At 45.7% G+C, this 14,550-nt stretch overlaps 1 pseudogene; it reads left to right on the forward strand.

Annotated features, from left to right (window-relative positions):
- The window catches only part of LOC101419731 (BPI fold-containing family A member 3-like), a 205,358-nt pseudogene extending 197,122 nt beyond the window's left edge, over positions 1-8,236 (forward strand).
- Positions 8,237-14,550: the final 6,314 nt, after the last annotated feature.

Below are 14,550 nucleotides of genomic sequence, written 5' to 3' on the forward strand. Positions count from 1 at the left end.
TCTTGATTTCCTCCTAATCTTGTTCATTATTGGTGTACAGAAATGCTACTGATTTTTGTGCATTGATCTTATAACCTGCGACTTTACTAAACTCATTTATGAGTTCTAAAGCTTTGTTGTAGACATCTCAGAGTTTTCTATGGATAGGATCATGTCCTCTGCAAATAATGAATTTTGACTTCTTCCTTTCCAATTTGAATGCCTTTTCTATCTGGTTCTTGCCTTAGTGCTCGAGCAAGTACTTCTAAGACAATGTTAAATAGAAGGGGAGACAGTGGGCATCCTTGTCGTCTTCCTGACTTTAGAGGGAAGGGTTTTAGGATTTCACCATTGTAAACTATGCTGGCTGTAGGTTTTTCATATATACTCCTTATCATGTTCAAAAAATTTCCTTGTATTCCAATCTTTTATCAAGAAAGAGTGCTATATTTTGTCAAACGCTTTTTCTGCATCTATAGATATAATCATATGATATTTTTCCCTTCAATCTGTTTATATGGTGTATTACATTGATTGATTTTCTTATGTTGAACCATCCTTGCATACCTGGAATGAATCCCACTTGGTCGTGGTGTATAATTCATTTAATGTGTTATTGAATATGATTAGCAAGTATTTTTTTAAGTATTTTTGCAACTAGGTTCATTAGAGAAATTGGTCTGCAATTTTCCTTTCTTGTGGTGTCTTTGTTTGGCTTTGGTACTAGGGTAATCTTGGCATCATATAAGGGGTTAGGCAATGTTCCTTCTGTTTCAATTTTTTGGAAGAGTTTCAGCAGGATTGGTGTTAGTTCTTTCCGGAATGTTTTGTAGAATTCACCTGTGAAGCCGTCTGGCCCTGGGCTCTTCTTAGTTGGGAGGTTTTTAATGACTGATTCTATCTCTTTACTTGTGATTGGTTTGTTGAGATCATCAATTTCTTCTTTCGTCAAGGCTGCTTATGTGTTTCCAGGAATTTGTCCATTTCCTCTGAATTGTCATTTTTGTTGGAATATAGTTTTTCAAAGTATCCTCTTATGATAGTCTTTATTTCTGTGGGGTCAGTGGTGATATCTCCTTTCTCATTTCTTATTTTGTGTATTTGCATCTTCTCTCTTTTTTTCTTTGTTAGTCTCACTAAAGGTTTGTCAATTTTATTGATCTTCTCAAAAAAACCAACTCTTGGTCTTGTTTATCTTTTCAAGTGCTTTCTTATTTTCTATTTCATTTAGTTCTGCTCTTATCTTTGTTATTTCCTTCCTTCTTCTTCCTGTTGGATTACTTTGTTGTTTTTTTTCTAATTCCTCCAAATGTGCAGTTAGTTCTTCAATTTTTGCTCTTTCTTCTTTTTTGATATATGAATTTATGGCTATAAATTTCCCTCTCAGTACTGTTTTTGCTGCATCCCATAAATTTTGGTATGTTGTGTTATCATTATCATTTGTTTCAAGGTAGTCATTGATTTCTTTTGAGATTTCCTCTTTGACCCACTGTTTTTCTAAGAGTGTGCTGTTTAATTTCCAAATCATGGTGTGAAATCTGGGCCTCTGGCCCTTGTAAATTTCCAGCTTCACTCCACTGTGGTTAGAGATATTATTTTGTATGATTTTGATCTTTCTGAATTCATTAAACCTTTCTTTGTGGCCTAGCATATGGTCTATCTTGGAGAATGATCCATGTGTGCTTGAGAAAAATGTATGTCCTGCTGTGTTTGGGTGTAATGATCTGTATATGTCTATTAGATCCATCTCCTCTTATATACTGTTCAAATATTTTGTTTCTTTAGTGATTCTCTTTTGAGATGTTCTGTCCCGAGTTGATAGTGGTGTATTAAAATCGCCCACTATAATTGTAGATGCATCTATTCTTTCAGTAAGTTTTTCCAGCGTTTGCCTCATGTATTTAGAGGTGCCCTTGTTAGGAGCATAAATATTTTTGATTGTTTGATCTTCTTGGCAGATTGTCCCTTTCACTAATATGTAGTATCCTTCTTTGTCTCTTACAATTGTTTCGCATTTAAAGTCTATTTTGTCTGATATTAATATAGTACTCCTGCCTTTTTTTTGGTTATTGTTTGCTTGTAAGATTGTTTTCCAACCTTTCACTTTCAGCCTCCATGAGTCTCTGGGTCTAAGATGTGTCTCTTGTAGACAGCATCTAGATGGGTCATATTTCCTTATCCAATGTTCCAGTCTGAATCTTTTGATAGGTGAGTTTAATCCGTTGACATTCAGTGTTATTACTTTCAAGGAATTATTTATGTTAGCCATATTTTTTTTAAATATTTATTTATTATTATTATTTTTTAATTACATTTAAAAAAATATATGAGGTTCCATTCAACCCCACTGCCCCCGCCCCCTTTCCCCCCACAGCAACACTCTCTCCCATCATCGTGATACATCCATTGCACCTGGTAAGTTCATCTCTGAGCATCACTGCCCCCCATAGTCAATGGTCCACATCATAGCCCAGACTCTCTCACGTTCCATCCAGTGGGCCCTGGGGGGATCTACAGTGTCCCGTAATTGTCCGTGAAGCACTATCCAGGACAACTCCACATCCCGAAAACGTCTCCACATCTCATCTCTTCCTCCCCACACCCAGCAGCCCCCATGGCTACCGTTCCCACACCCATTTCACATTTCCCCACACCCAGCAGCCCCCATGGCTACCGTTCCCACACCCATTTCACATTTCCTCTGTGGACATTGGATTGGTTGTGTCCATTGTTAGCCATATTTTGATTGGACTTGTGTTTGTCATATTTTGTTTGTTTTTTCCCCTTCTCTTTTTGTCTTTTTTGTTGCTCTTACACTCTCCTCCAACTCTGCCTGTCCTGTTTTTTCCTTTTTTCCTGCAGAACTCCCTTTAGTATTTCTTGAAGGGGAGGTTTCTTATTGGCATATTCTTTCAATTTCTGTTTATCTGTGAATATTTTGAACTCTCCATCATTTTTGAATTCTAGTTTAGCTGGGTAGAGTATTCTCAGTTGGAAATTTTTTTCTTTTAGTACCTTGATTATATCATACCACTGCCTTCTTGCCTCCATGGTTTCAGATGAGAAATCAGCACATAATGTTATAAAGCCTCCCTTTTATTTGATGTTTTTCTTTTCTCTTGCTGCTTTTAGAATTTTCTCTTTGTCTTCAGCATTGGATAATTTGACAAGTATATGTCTTGGGGTGGGCCTGTTGGGGTTTATGATGTTTCGGGTGCATTGTGCTTCCTGGATATGTACATCTGTCTCTCTGAGTAGATTTGTGAAGTTTTCAGCCATTATTTCTTGCAACACCCCTTCTGACCCCATTCCCTTCTCTTCTCCTTCTGGGACCCTTGTAATATGTATGTTTGTGCATTCTGCATTGTCATTCAGGTCCCTAAGTTGTACCTGGATTTTTTCTATCTTTTTATTGATCAATTCTACTATCTGTTTGATTTCTGATGTACTTTCTTCCACATCGCTAATTCTTTCCTCTGGCTCTTCTAATCTGCTGCTATTTACTGTGAGTGTATTTTTGATTTCTTGAACTGTGGTGTTCATTCCCATCATATCTGTTATCTTTTTGCATGTGTCTGCAATTTCCTCTCAAGTGTTTTCTTCATAATGTTAAACTCTTCCTTTACTTCATTAAGTTTGTCTCTAATATATATTCTGAGATCTTTAATTATTTGTCCGAAGTTCTGCTCCCCTTCCTGGTTTTTAGTTTGTTCATTGGATTCAGCCATGTTTTCCTGGTTACTGGTTTGGTTTGTAGTTTTTTGTTGCTGTCTGGTCATCATTTTATCTTGATGAGTTTAGTCAGTTCCTTGGCTTCTTTATCTAGTCTTGGGAATTAATTAGCTGTTGTTCTTATGTAAGTGTTATATCTTCTCTTGTCACTTTGTTCTTCTTATTCTAATTTCTTGTTGCTGGCTGAGTTCACTTTGAAGGAAAATATTAGGGCCAGGGAAAGGCACTTGTGTAAAAAGGAAAATGTGTAAAGTAGTATTGGTAATAAATGTTAACAGAGCAACAACATGAGATCTGGGAGAATGAATATTAGATTCATGTAAGTTGTGTAGAGTTATAGCAGTAAGTAGAGTACCTGTAATGAGATAGTCAACTGAATATGGGAGGAATATAGTATGAATTAAAAAGCCAGTGTTTTCATGAGAGAGGGGAAAAAGAAAAGAAAGACAATAGTATCAAGAGTGGATAAAAGACAGAAAACAAAATAAAGGTATTAGAAATTAAAAGTTAGACCATTTGGGGACCAAAGATAGGGAGGTGGAATATAGGCGAGACAGTAGATGATGGAGGATATCAAGATGTGGGTGAAAGGGGATAGTGTAGGTGACCAAAGTCAATTCACACAGAAATGAGGAAATGGAGGATGAGGAAACCCAGCAAATGTGAGGCGTTCCCTGCAGCACCTATTGTATAATTAAGATAAAATAAAATAAGAAGAAAAACAAAGAAAAGAAAAAGAAGAAAAAAAGGGGAGTGGGCAAAGGAAAGGGAGGGGAACAAGCAAGAAAAAGAAAAGAAGAAAGAAAGTAAAAAAATCCTAAATAAATGAAAAAAAAGACCTTGGGGAATACAATAGGAGAAAAGACTAGGATATAATGCAATATTAGCAACCAAGACAATAAAAAAAAAGAAAAAGAAAAGAAAAGAAAAGAAAAAAGAGAAAAAGGAAAGAAAGGGAAAAAAAACACATATGCTGAGGGCTAGAACAATTAAGGACTTCAGATGGCCCTCAGGATGTGGTGGATTCAGGGATGGGGAGTCTGTGATATTGCAGACTCAAGAGGTGTGAGTCTCTGGGGTGTGGGCCACCAGGGTTTAGGGGACACAGACCTGAGAACCACAAATCCAGTTAACAGGGAGCCTGGGAGCACTGCAATGCAACACAGCTTTCAGGGATCCCCGCAGCTTGGCGCCAGCCCTATGGGGGGGGTCACATCCGCAAATTCTAACCTCTGTGTCAGAAACCCAAAATTCCCCCTCTCACAAGAGTCTCTTCTGTCGCTGTCTCACCAAATCAGCTTCCAGACATCTCCCGCCCTGCAAGCCCCCAAAACTGCCTGCTGATAACGCCTCTGTATTGCAACCAATTTAAGGACCACCACAGATTGGCAGCCAGCCTTAGGGAGTGGGGTTCTAGCTGGAAGCTATGATCTCCATGTCAGAAACCCAAAATTCCACGTCTTGCAAAAAACTCCTCCTCTCGATCTCACGAAATCAGTTTCCAAAAACCTCCTGCCCTGCAAGCCCCCGAATAGCCCGCTCAGGGCTTAGGAATTCCCCAGCGCAGCAGAGCCTCCAGGAATCGCCACTGCTGTGCCACCAGCCCCAGGGGGAAGCATCCTGCGCACAGCCCCAATCTCTGTGAAAGAGACCTTAAATGCTACCTTTTACACAAATCTTCTCTGTCACCATCCCAGCAAATCGATGTCCAGACACCTCCTGCCTTGCAAAACACTGAGACAGCCTGGTCCAGAAAAATTTCCAATGCTGCCCAGCTGCTTCTTTGCAGGAGAGACTATAAGGTGCACTCACTCAGACACCATCTTGCCCCGCCTCCCAGGATGTTTCTTAACACTCTGACTCCGAAGCCCCCTGCGGCTCCTTGACACATGGCCTTGCCCGCCTGAGACCCAGGGCCCATGAAGACCTCCACTCTTCCCAATGCACAGCATCAATGTCACCAACATCCAGCTGGACTACGATGGGGTCCGGCTGTCTTTCCACAAGGAGTGATTTTCGGCAAATATTTCTCCTGAATTTGACGTGAAATTTAGACTGTGAGTTCCACTGAAGGGGTCTGTGAGGCCCTCCCTCCTCCCTGGGAGCTGAATGTAAGTGGGGATTGAGGGGGGGATTTGGCCACCTGGGGAGCCCAGATCTTTCTGACCCCGCCCTGGGCTGCATGCCTGGCATCTGTCCTTGCCTGCTGTGTGTCACTTCATGCCTCTGAGCCTTGGAGATCACTGGTCAGGGCACGCTGGACGTTTGCTCACTTAAGCCACTGCACGAGGCTCAGTTACAGAAAAGAAAGAGGAAACCATTTTAGTCACCTCATCCCTCTTCCCTCCTATCCAAACTCTCCTTTGAAGTCCACTGGACCCAGCAAAAGAGACACCACAGCTAAACGATGAAGATTTTCAAGAGACATGAGTTACCAACTTCTGAATTTGCAAAGGCCCCTAATCTGATCTATTGAAAGGATTTTCCAAAGCCACTCTGGCTACTCCCGGTTTTCTACTTAATGGTCGACTTGAGCATTTAACTTCTGGGGAAGAGACGTGGGGCCCTTGGGCGGCGGCTGCCTTTGCCCCACGGGAGGGCGTCCTGCTGCTGCTTTCGTCTCCTCTGCTCTTAGTCTCCTCCCAAATCTTCCTCCTCATTCTCATCCCCAGGCCCCACAACAAGATCATACAGATGCGCTCACACATGAACCTTGTGGCTGAATCCTGGCTGGAGAAAGATGAATCCGGACGGAGAGATCTGATGATGGGCAATTGTCACCTGAAGCCCAGTTGTATCTGTGTGACAGTCCTAACTGAGTGAGGCGGCCCCTCCACAGGCCTGGGCCCCCTTCCCTACTGCTTGGGCTGCAGCCTCACCTCTCCACAACCTCCTGGATGAGGCTAAAGCAGATCTCATCTTTCCCTGGGTCTGCTCCCTCTCCTGCGCCCCAGTCCCAGATGGTCTTTCCACCCTGCCAGGAACCAGGCTCTGCCTCCTCGCCCCCCACAGCCCCTCCATGACTTGGTGGTCCTCAGTTCCTCTTTCCTCTACATTCCCTTAGTCACTGTCCAGCTCCTGGCCTCCTCCGAGGTTCCCCTGACTTGCAGCTCACCTCCTTCATTCATTCTCCACCCAGCAGCAGAAGTGATTTTCTAGGAGAACTGGCCACCTCCCAGCCCCTGCTCCACCCCTCTGGGTGTTCCCCAGTGCCCTTTCTATGAAACGCAAGCTCCCACAGTCGCTCCTGGCCTGACTCGGCAACCCTTTGCACTTTCCTTTCTTGGAAGGACTCACCTGTCCACACATCCTGCATTTTCACACCACCATGCCTTTGCTGATCCCTCACTGGAGTTCCCTGCCCTTTTCTAAAACTCATCTCTCCTCCATTTAACAAATATTTGCTGAGTACCTACTATGTGCCAGGCATTGTGCTTGATGCAAGGGATACAGTGGTGACCCAGACAAAAACTAGAGCTTAGTGAAAATCTATAGACTGGCTGGCCACAGCTGTCAACCTCAACAGACTGTGAGTGCCTCAAGGGAAGGATCTGTGTCCAATTCACCTCCAAAAGCCCAGAATGCTGAATACAACTAAGACTCAGTGGATGTCCACTTGCGTATTCATCAGACAATCACTGAGTGCCCAGGCTACACGAGATGCTCACAGACACCGGTATAGGTGCACTCCTGGCCCTAGTTCTTCTAATCTAACCAGCAGTTACTGGCTGAGTGTCCTCTGGCTAGTCACCCCCCTTCTCTGGGTCAGCCTTTGTTGCTGACAATGATCCCTCTTGCACGCAGCTGGCTGAGGGGTAAACAACTGTGTAAGCTGTACCTGACACATAGCACCTGGCTTTGTGGGGTCCTGTATTTCTCTGTTCTGTCTACCAACCTGTCCTTCTAGGGATAACCTGCCAAAGACAAAACATTTTCTCTGCATCTCAGAGAGATCCAAGAAAGAGTTATCCCACACCTGGTAGAAATATCTTCCCTTGGCATCCTTGTGTCTGGGAGTAAGAGCATATACATTGGCAATTTAGGAAAAAGGTGTCAAACCTTGGGCTTTGGAGTCTGAAAAAAATCTCAATTCAAATTCGACTTGTGCCATTTATCAGCTGTGTGGGCTTGAGGAAGTGACTTAGCCTCTCTGAGCCTCAATTTCCCTACCTGCAGCTTGGGAACCATCATAGTCCCTGTCTCATGGGGTTGTCACAAGGTCTGAGGGAGACAATCCTCCGGAAGTGCCTTGCACACAGTCGGTGCTCAATACAAAGGAGCCCCTCTTGCATGATTCCTGCTGGAAGCCCAGCACTGTCACTTCCAGCCACAGACACTCCAGATTCCTCTTTCTAGCCTTGACCCGACCCTTCTCTCTGTGCTGATGGCCCAGGTATGTCCTCTGATCAACAAAATCCACAGGCAGCTGGATGTGAAACTGTTGAAAAGCCTCATGGATGAGTGTCTGCGTCTAGCAAGGTGGGACCCCTCAGGAGTGGCCGCCAGTGACGGCCAGAAGAGGTGAGTCCCCCCACCAGAGCCCCCTGGTGCCTGCTGAGGGGTGGCTGCACATGCTCTGAGAACACATTAGAGGTGCCTTTGTCATGATGCCATTATTGCCCCCTAGGAGAGTTGGGGCAGCAGAGGGACCAGCACCAAGCAGGATGTGCCCCCCAAGCCACCCAAACCTTCAGCAGGGACCCACCTGGTCCACCCCTGCTCCAGATGCAGATAAACAGAATCAGCCCCTGCCCTCATGTGCCTCACAGCCTAGTGAAGGGAAAACAAGAAGAAGCTGATAACCAAATATTGTTTGAAGGAATTTCAGTGGCACCGCACACACAGAGAGCTGACGCAGCAAGATGATGCAACAGAAAGGAAGATTCCTGGTGCCACTGACAAGAATCCAAACAGACACAGAAGAACGTACATCAAATGGATACAGAGAGCAGACAAAGGGTGCTGGGGGGAAGGGGAATGAAATACATAAAAAATAAATCTTAAAAAAAAAAGACATCACTAGCAACAATAATCCTCGCACACAGACATGAAGCCCTTGTTATGTGCCATGCTGGGTGCTCAGAGCTCATCAAATCCTCACAGCAACCCCAAAAGTTAAAAATTGTTATACCCTTCCCCACAGGAAGAAGCTGAAGCTTAGAGAGACAAAAGTCACTTGTCCGAAATCAGACAGTAAGGAGCCACAGAAACAGCCTTCAGCCTCCCTTCTCTTCCTTCTTAAATCCCCTCCCACCCACTCCCACACCCACTGAGGGGGAAATAACGAAATCTGCCTTCAGCTGGATAGGCAATCTCGAACAAGGAAGCGCCAACAGCTTGGGCACAAGAAGAGAGAAAGAGCCTCATGTCTCCATCTTTCAACTCAAGCTCCCTAATCTGAAATGCTTCACTGGGATTTGAACCTGAAATCCCAGTGTTCCTGCAGATGATTCCTCTAGACAGCCCTGAGCTCCTGGGCTTTTCTTGCTCATACTTCAAAGAGCAAACATAGGAGGGCTGGGTTGCATCCTGCATGGTGGAGGCTTCTTTTGCCTGCCTTGCTCTTGAACCCTCCTCGGGCCGCTCAGGGCTGCTTTAAGGGGCCCCTTGAATTTTTCCCATTCTGGTCCTTTTTTTTTTAATTTTAACATTTTAAGGTTCACAGAGCCATAGACTCATCACATTTTCTCCTGGAAAGGCTCACTGTGTGATACACCTCTATTCTACTGGAGTTGGGTTAAGGGAGGGATAAAGCAGAAAGCCCCAAATTATGCCGGAACCTTGCTCCAGGCACTGCCCATCTGTGCCTTGTAACTTCCAAGCACTGACTCTGTTCCAGGTACTTGCTTCTGATTTCACCAACAGCCCCGGGAAGTGGGCGTCATGAGTCCCATGTTAGTTGGAAGCAAACTGAGGCTCAAAGAGGGGAAGCAGCTTGTCCAGAGTCATACAGCCGGGAATCGGCCAAGCCAGGTTGGGAACTAGGGCTGTCTGGTTTCACAGCTAGTGGGAGGGCTCCTGGGAAGATGGGAAGGTGCTTTCTTTTTTTAATTAAGGTTTGTTTTATTTCTTTATTTCTACCCACCCCCCTGTTGTTTTTCACTTGCTGTGTTTATCTTTCTTGTTTCTTTAGGAGGTACCAGGAGCTGGACCCAGGGCCTCTGATGTGGGAGGGAGGTGTCTAACCACTTGAGCCACCTCCATTCCCTGCTTTGTTGTGTCTCTCATTCTGGTTTTCCTCCCCACATCTCTTGTTGAATCACCTTGTTTTATCAGCTTGCCATGCCTGCCTGTCACACCAGCTCACTGTCTTCTTTAGGAGGCACCGGGATCTGAACCAGCAGCCTCCCATGTGGTAGACAGGAGCCCAGTCAACTGAGCCACATTTGCTTCCCATGGTGCCCACTGATTCAAAGACTATGAAGGAAATTTGCTCATGGAGTTAAGACACTAAAGCTGGACAGCCCCCAATGACTGCCTGACTTCACTGCTTGCTAGCTGAGGTGACCCCAGGCATATCCTCTCTGTGCCTCAGTTTCCCCACAGGATTGTTAGCAGTAAAGCTCTAATGCTCTATTAAAAGCTCTTGTTACTACTATTAAGCACACTCAGTGCAGGTGGGAAGATAAGTCTCCGATGCAAAGGAAACTAGCCTTAAGAAACCTCTGCCTAAGAAAATAAAGTTTGTCATAAAAGTTGAGAGGCCCAGCTCTCTGTGAACCCTTTCTTTTTAAAAGATTTATTTATTTTATTTATTTCTCTCCCCTTCCGCTCCCACCCCCCCAAATTGTCTGTTCTCTGTGTCTATTGGCTGTGTGTTCTTCTTTGTCCGCTTCTTTGGTTGTCAGTGGCACGGGAATCTGTGTTTCTTTTTGTTGCATCATCTTGTGTCAGATCTCCATGTGTGTGGCACCATTCCTGGGCAGGCTGAACTTTTTTTCACAGTGGGTGGCTCTCCTTACGGGGTGCACTCCTTGTGTGTGGTGCTCCCCTACACGGGGACACCCCTGCGTGACAGGGTACTCCTTGCGCGCATCAGCACTGCATGTGGGCCAGCTCCACACGGGTCCAGGAGGCCCAGTGTTTGAACAGTGGACCTCCCATGTGGCAGACGGATGCCCTAACCACTGGACCAAGTCGGCTTCCCTCTCTGTGAGCTCTTTGTCCTTTGCCCCCTAACAAAGCCACTGGAGTTTCCAAGCCCATCCAAGGACTGCCCATCCTAAACTCAGCCTCCTCCTTAAATTTGCTCCCAGGGAACAGGGCCAGCATCCCAAGATCTGGGGAGTAGAGTTTGGATAGGCTAAAGCCCTTGAAAAGATATCTGCCTTTAAAAATGGACCTCTTCATTCACAAAAGGACACCTGTATGGGCTCCCAAATGCAATCACAGTCTGTTACGTACAAAGAAAGGGGCACCATCCACAGTTTCTGAGAAATGCATGGGGAAGCTACGGATGTCACCAATGTGGAAAAACAATGTCTTAGCATGACACAGCTTGTCTTTGCCATGTTTCCTGAAACCCCACAACCCTTCCCCTTCTGACTTAAAGCCAGGTAATGTAAGCTGTGTATTAGCTGGCTGCACAGACTTGAGTCAGTGCCTTGAGTTACCCGCTTTGGTTTCTCACAAGGGTAGTGGTGACTAGACCCAACCCACAAGAGTGGTTACTAAGATAACAAAAAGCAGGGTACCTTATTTGCAGATGTCTGACCACATACAGGATGTGGGAAGAGTCCAGAACACCTTGAATGGGTAATTGAGTTCAAATGAGCCCCTGCCCAGTGCCTTGGAGGCATCTGCTGGGCTCTCACAGGCACAGCCAAGTTCCGACATGAGGGGAAGGCAGCATGGCTCCAGCAGGGCTCTCTGAATACAGGAAAGTCAGACAGACACAGGGTCAATTCTGACTCCATCACTTACTTGCTGTGTGTCCTTAGGAAGTAGTCAGCCTTCTCTGAACCTTGGTCTCCAAATAAAGGGGCAACAATACCAACCACTCCTGACAAAAGGGAGGTTCAAATATGGAAAGCACCTGGCACAAAGTAGGTGCTCAATAAATGTGCATTTTATCCTCCCCTCTCTTTTGCTTATAAAGTATGAGGTTTTGCAGAGTGAGGTCTGCTCTCACTGGCCCAAGACCTTGGCCTCTGTGCTTGAGCTTTTTCATCTGTACAATAGAGTCCAAACACCCAACTGGTGGGACAGTTGTCTTCTCTTTCATTGAGAAGAAAGTGTAAAGGTAGAGACCAAGAAGGAAGGGCCCTCAGGCGGCAGACTTGGCCCAGTGGTTAGGGCGTCCGTCTACCACTTGGGAAGTCTGCGGTTCAAACCCCAGACTTCCTTGACCCATGTGGAGCTGGCCCATGTGCAGTGTTTATTCACACAAGGAGTGCCAGGCCACGCAGTGGTGTCCCCCACGTAGGGGAGCCCTGGGCAAGGAGCAACCCCATAAGGAGAGCCGCCCAGCACGAAAGAAATTTCAGCCTGCCCAGGAATGGTGCCACACACACGGAGAGCTGAGACTACAAGATGACACAACAAAAAGAAACACAGATTCCCATGCTGCTGACAACAACAGAAGCAGACAAAGAAGATGCATAAACAGATACAGAGAACGGACAACTGGGGCAGAGGGGAAAGGGGAGATAAATAAATAAATAAATAAATAAATAAATAAATAAATAAATCTTAAAAAAAAAAAAAAAAGAAGGAAGGGCCCTTAGGCCTGGGACCCTGGGAAGAATTCTCCAGGATAGGCACACAGGAAGCTTCAGAGTATGAAATTCACCATCAAGGGAAAGCAAATGGTGGGTGTGTGAGGAAGCGTCTTCTTCTCTCAGCACAGTGACGAAGAGAAAGGACTGGGGCAGGAATGCTTAGGCTCCACTCCAGCTCCTCTCACCCTTTGAGCTCAGTTTCCCCCTTGCAAGAGGGAATGCTCATCCCCTCCTTCCAGGGGGCCCTGATCATCATTGAGATGCTGTGTGGACAACATTGAGAGAGCTCAGCAAACTCTTGCTGCCGGCCTTGCTTTCGACATCATTACTAGCTAATGACTTGAGTTCTGGCTCGGCCAAATCTCTGTGTCTTTAGACAAGTCTCAGTTTCCTCCCCGTAAATGAGGAGCAGGGAAGCCTCCCAGGGTTGTTGGGAGGACATATTGCCCCTGGCATGTGACTGTCCTGCAACAGGGGCTTAGAAAACACAAGACCCCTGCCGTGGAATTGAGGGACATCCCAGAGGTAAGGAAGTCAGATTCAGTTTTACTCTTTTTGACACTTTGTGAGCAAGAGTCCTGGGGTCAAAGAAAAGAACTGGGCCAAGAATGGGAAAGGACCCAGATTGGAGACAGAGGGTCCTGCCCAGGCTGCACCCTGCCTCCCTGCTGTTCCAAACACCATCTTCCAGGCCACGTCAGAGCATGGGACCCTATTCATAAAGCCACGAAGTCTTGAGTAACATCCCCATTTCAAGTTTTTCTCTGTTTAATTTGTAACCTAGTGGCTTAGCCGGGCGACCTGCTAATGCGATCAGCAATTATTTACTTTGGAGAGCCTGAAAAGCACCACCAGACTGTAGACTTTTGAATGATCTAGAAACCCATCATCTGATCAAACATTTCCTAATCCCCACCCTATAAAAGAGGCTGCCTCTTAGGCCAACACGGCAGGAGAGAGAAGAGGCAACCAAGACAGCTGCGAGACCTCTCCGAAGTCCAGGTGAGCCCTGCCTGCTCCTCTCCTCTCTCTACCCTGGGGGGCAGGGATGCCAGGGCTCCTGGCCATCAGACGGGTCCTGGCAGACTGCACAGAGGGTCCCTCACTGGGGGCCTTTCCAGGAAGCAGGACTTCCTTTTGGCCATTTGCAGGTGGGAGTAGCCATCACTCTGCTTTCTCAGGAGACTGGTCACATTGATGTAGAAATGTTCTACAGCAGGCAATTTCACGGCAATAGGAAGCACGTGGCTGCAAGGGTAAATGTCTAAATTCTCAAGGATAGAACGCTCTCATAGAATGCTATTCATATCCTAAATAAAATCTCAAAGGCAAGAGTCTTAAACTGAGGTTGCCAATGAGGTTTCAGAGCATTCAAGAAGCTTCTAAATTATCCACCCAACTTTGTATATTAGGATGCATTTTTCCAGGATTAGGGCTCCTTAGCTTCCATTGGATTCTTAAAGTCTGCTGCCCAAAAGAGATGCAGAACCCTCGATGAAAACTTACCTCCCCAGAAGGGCCCCAACTGGTTCTTTGGGCCAAAAAGATCTCTTGATCCCAACTGACCACAATAATGATGGAGCTCTGGCTGAATCGGCCAATTGGTGGAATTTTGCCCAAATCAGCCAGTCATCTCCAAAGTATCAGTATCAGTTCTGGTTTCTAATATCTTTGCTGTCTACCAAATCAGCCTGTGAGAAGATTAACCATATCTGGGGAAGGGCTGGAGCAAAGATAGCCCAATCTCAGAGGCTGCCCAAGAAGTTCATCCAGGTCAGCTTGAGAGAGAGGAGAAAGGCATAAAAAGACAATGTGTATGAGTGGCCGTTTGCATGTGGGGAGAGGGGAGTGTTAGGAGACCTGCCACTGATTTGCTGTGTGACCTTGGGAAAATCACTACCCTTCTCTGGTCTCCTGGTTCCCATATGCAATGAAGGCTTTGGATGGCCCCAGGTTTTCCCCGAAGCAGGCCTGGATGAGATGGTGGTTACAGCTGTGAGGGTTGTGACAAAGATTAAGTCAATTACCGAGAGGAAAGCACTCAGCCTTCCAGACTGATCTCAGCGGCTGTTACTATTCACTGCCTGGTGTTCTAGGGAGCAGACAAATGAGAGACCAC

This window comes from Dasypus novemcinctus, chromosome 24, assembly GCF_030445035.2.
Source record: "Dasypus novemcinctus isolate mDasNov1 chromosome 24, mDasNov1.1.hap2, whole genome shotgun sequence".
Lineage (NCBI taxonomy): Eukaryota > Metazoa > Chordata > Mammalia > Cingulata > Dasypodidae > Dasypus > Dasypus novemcinctus.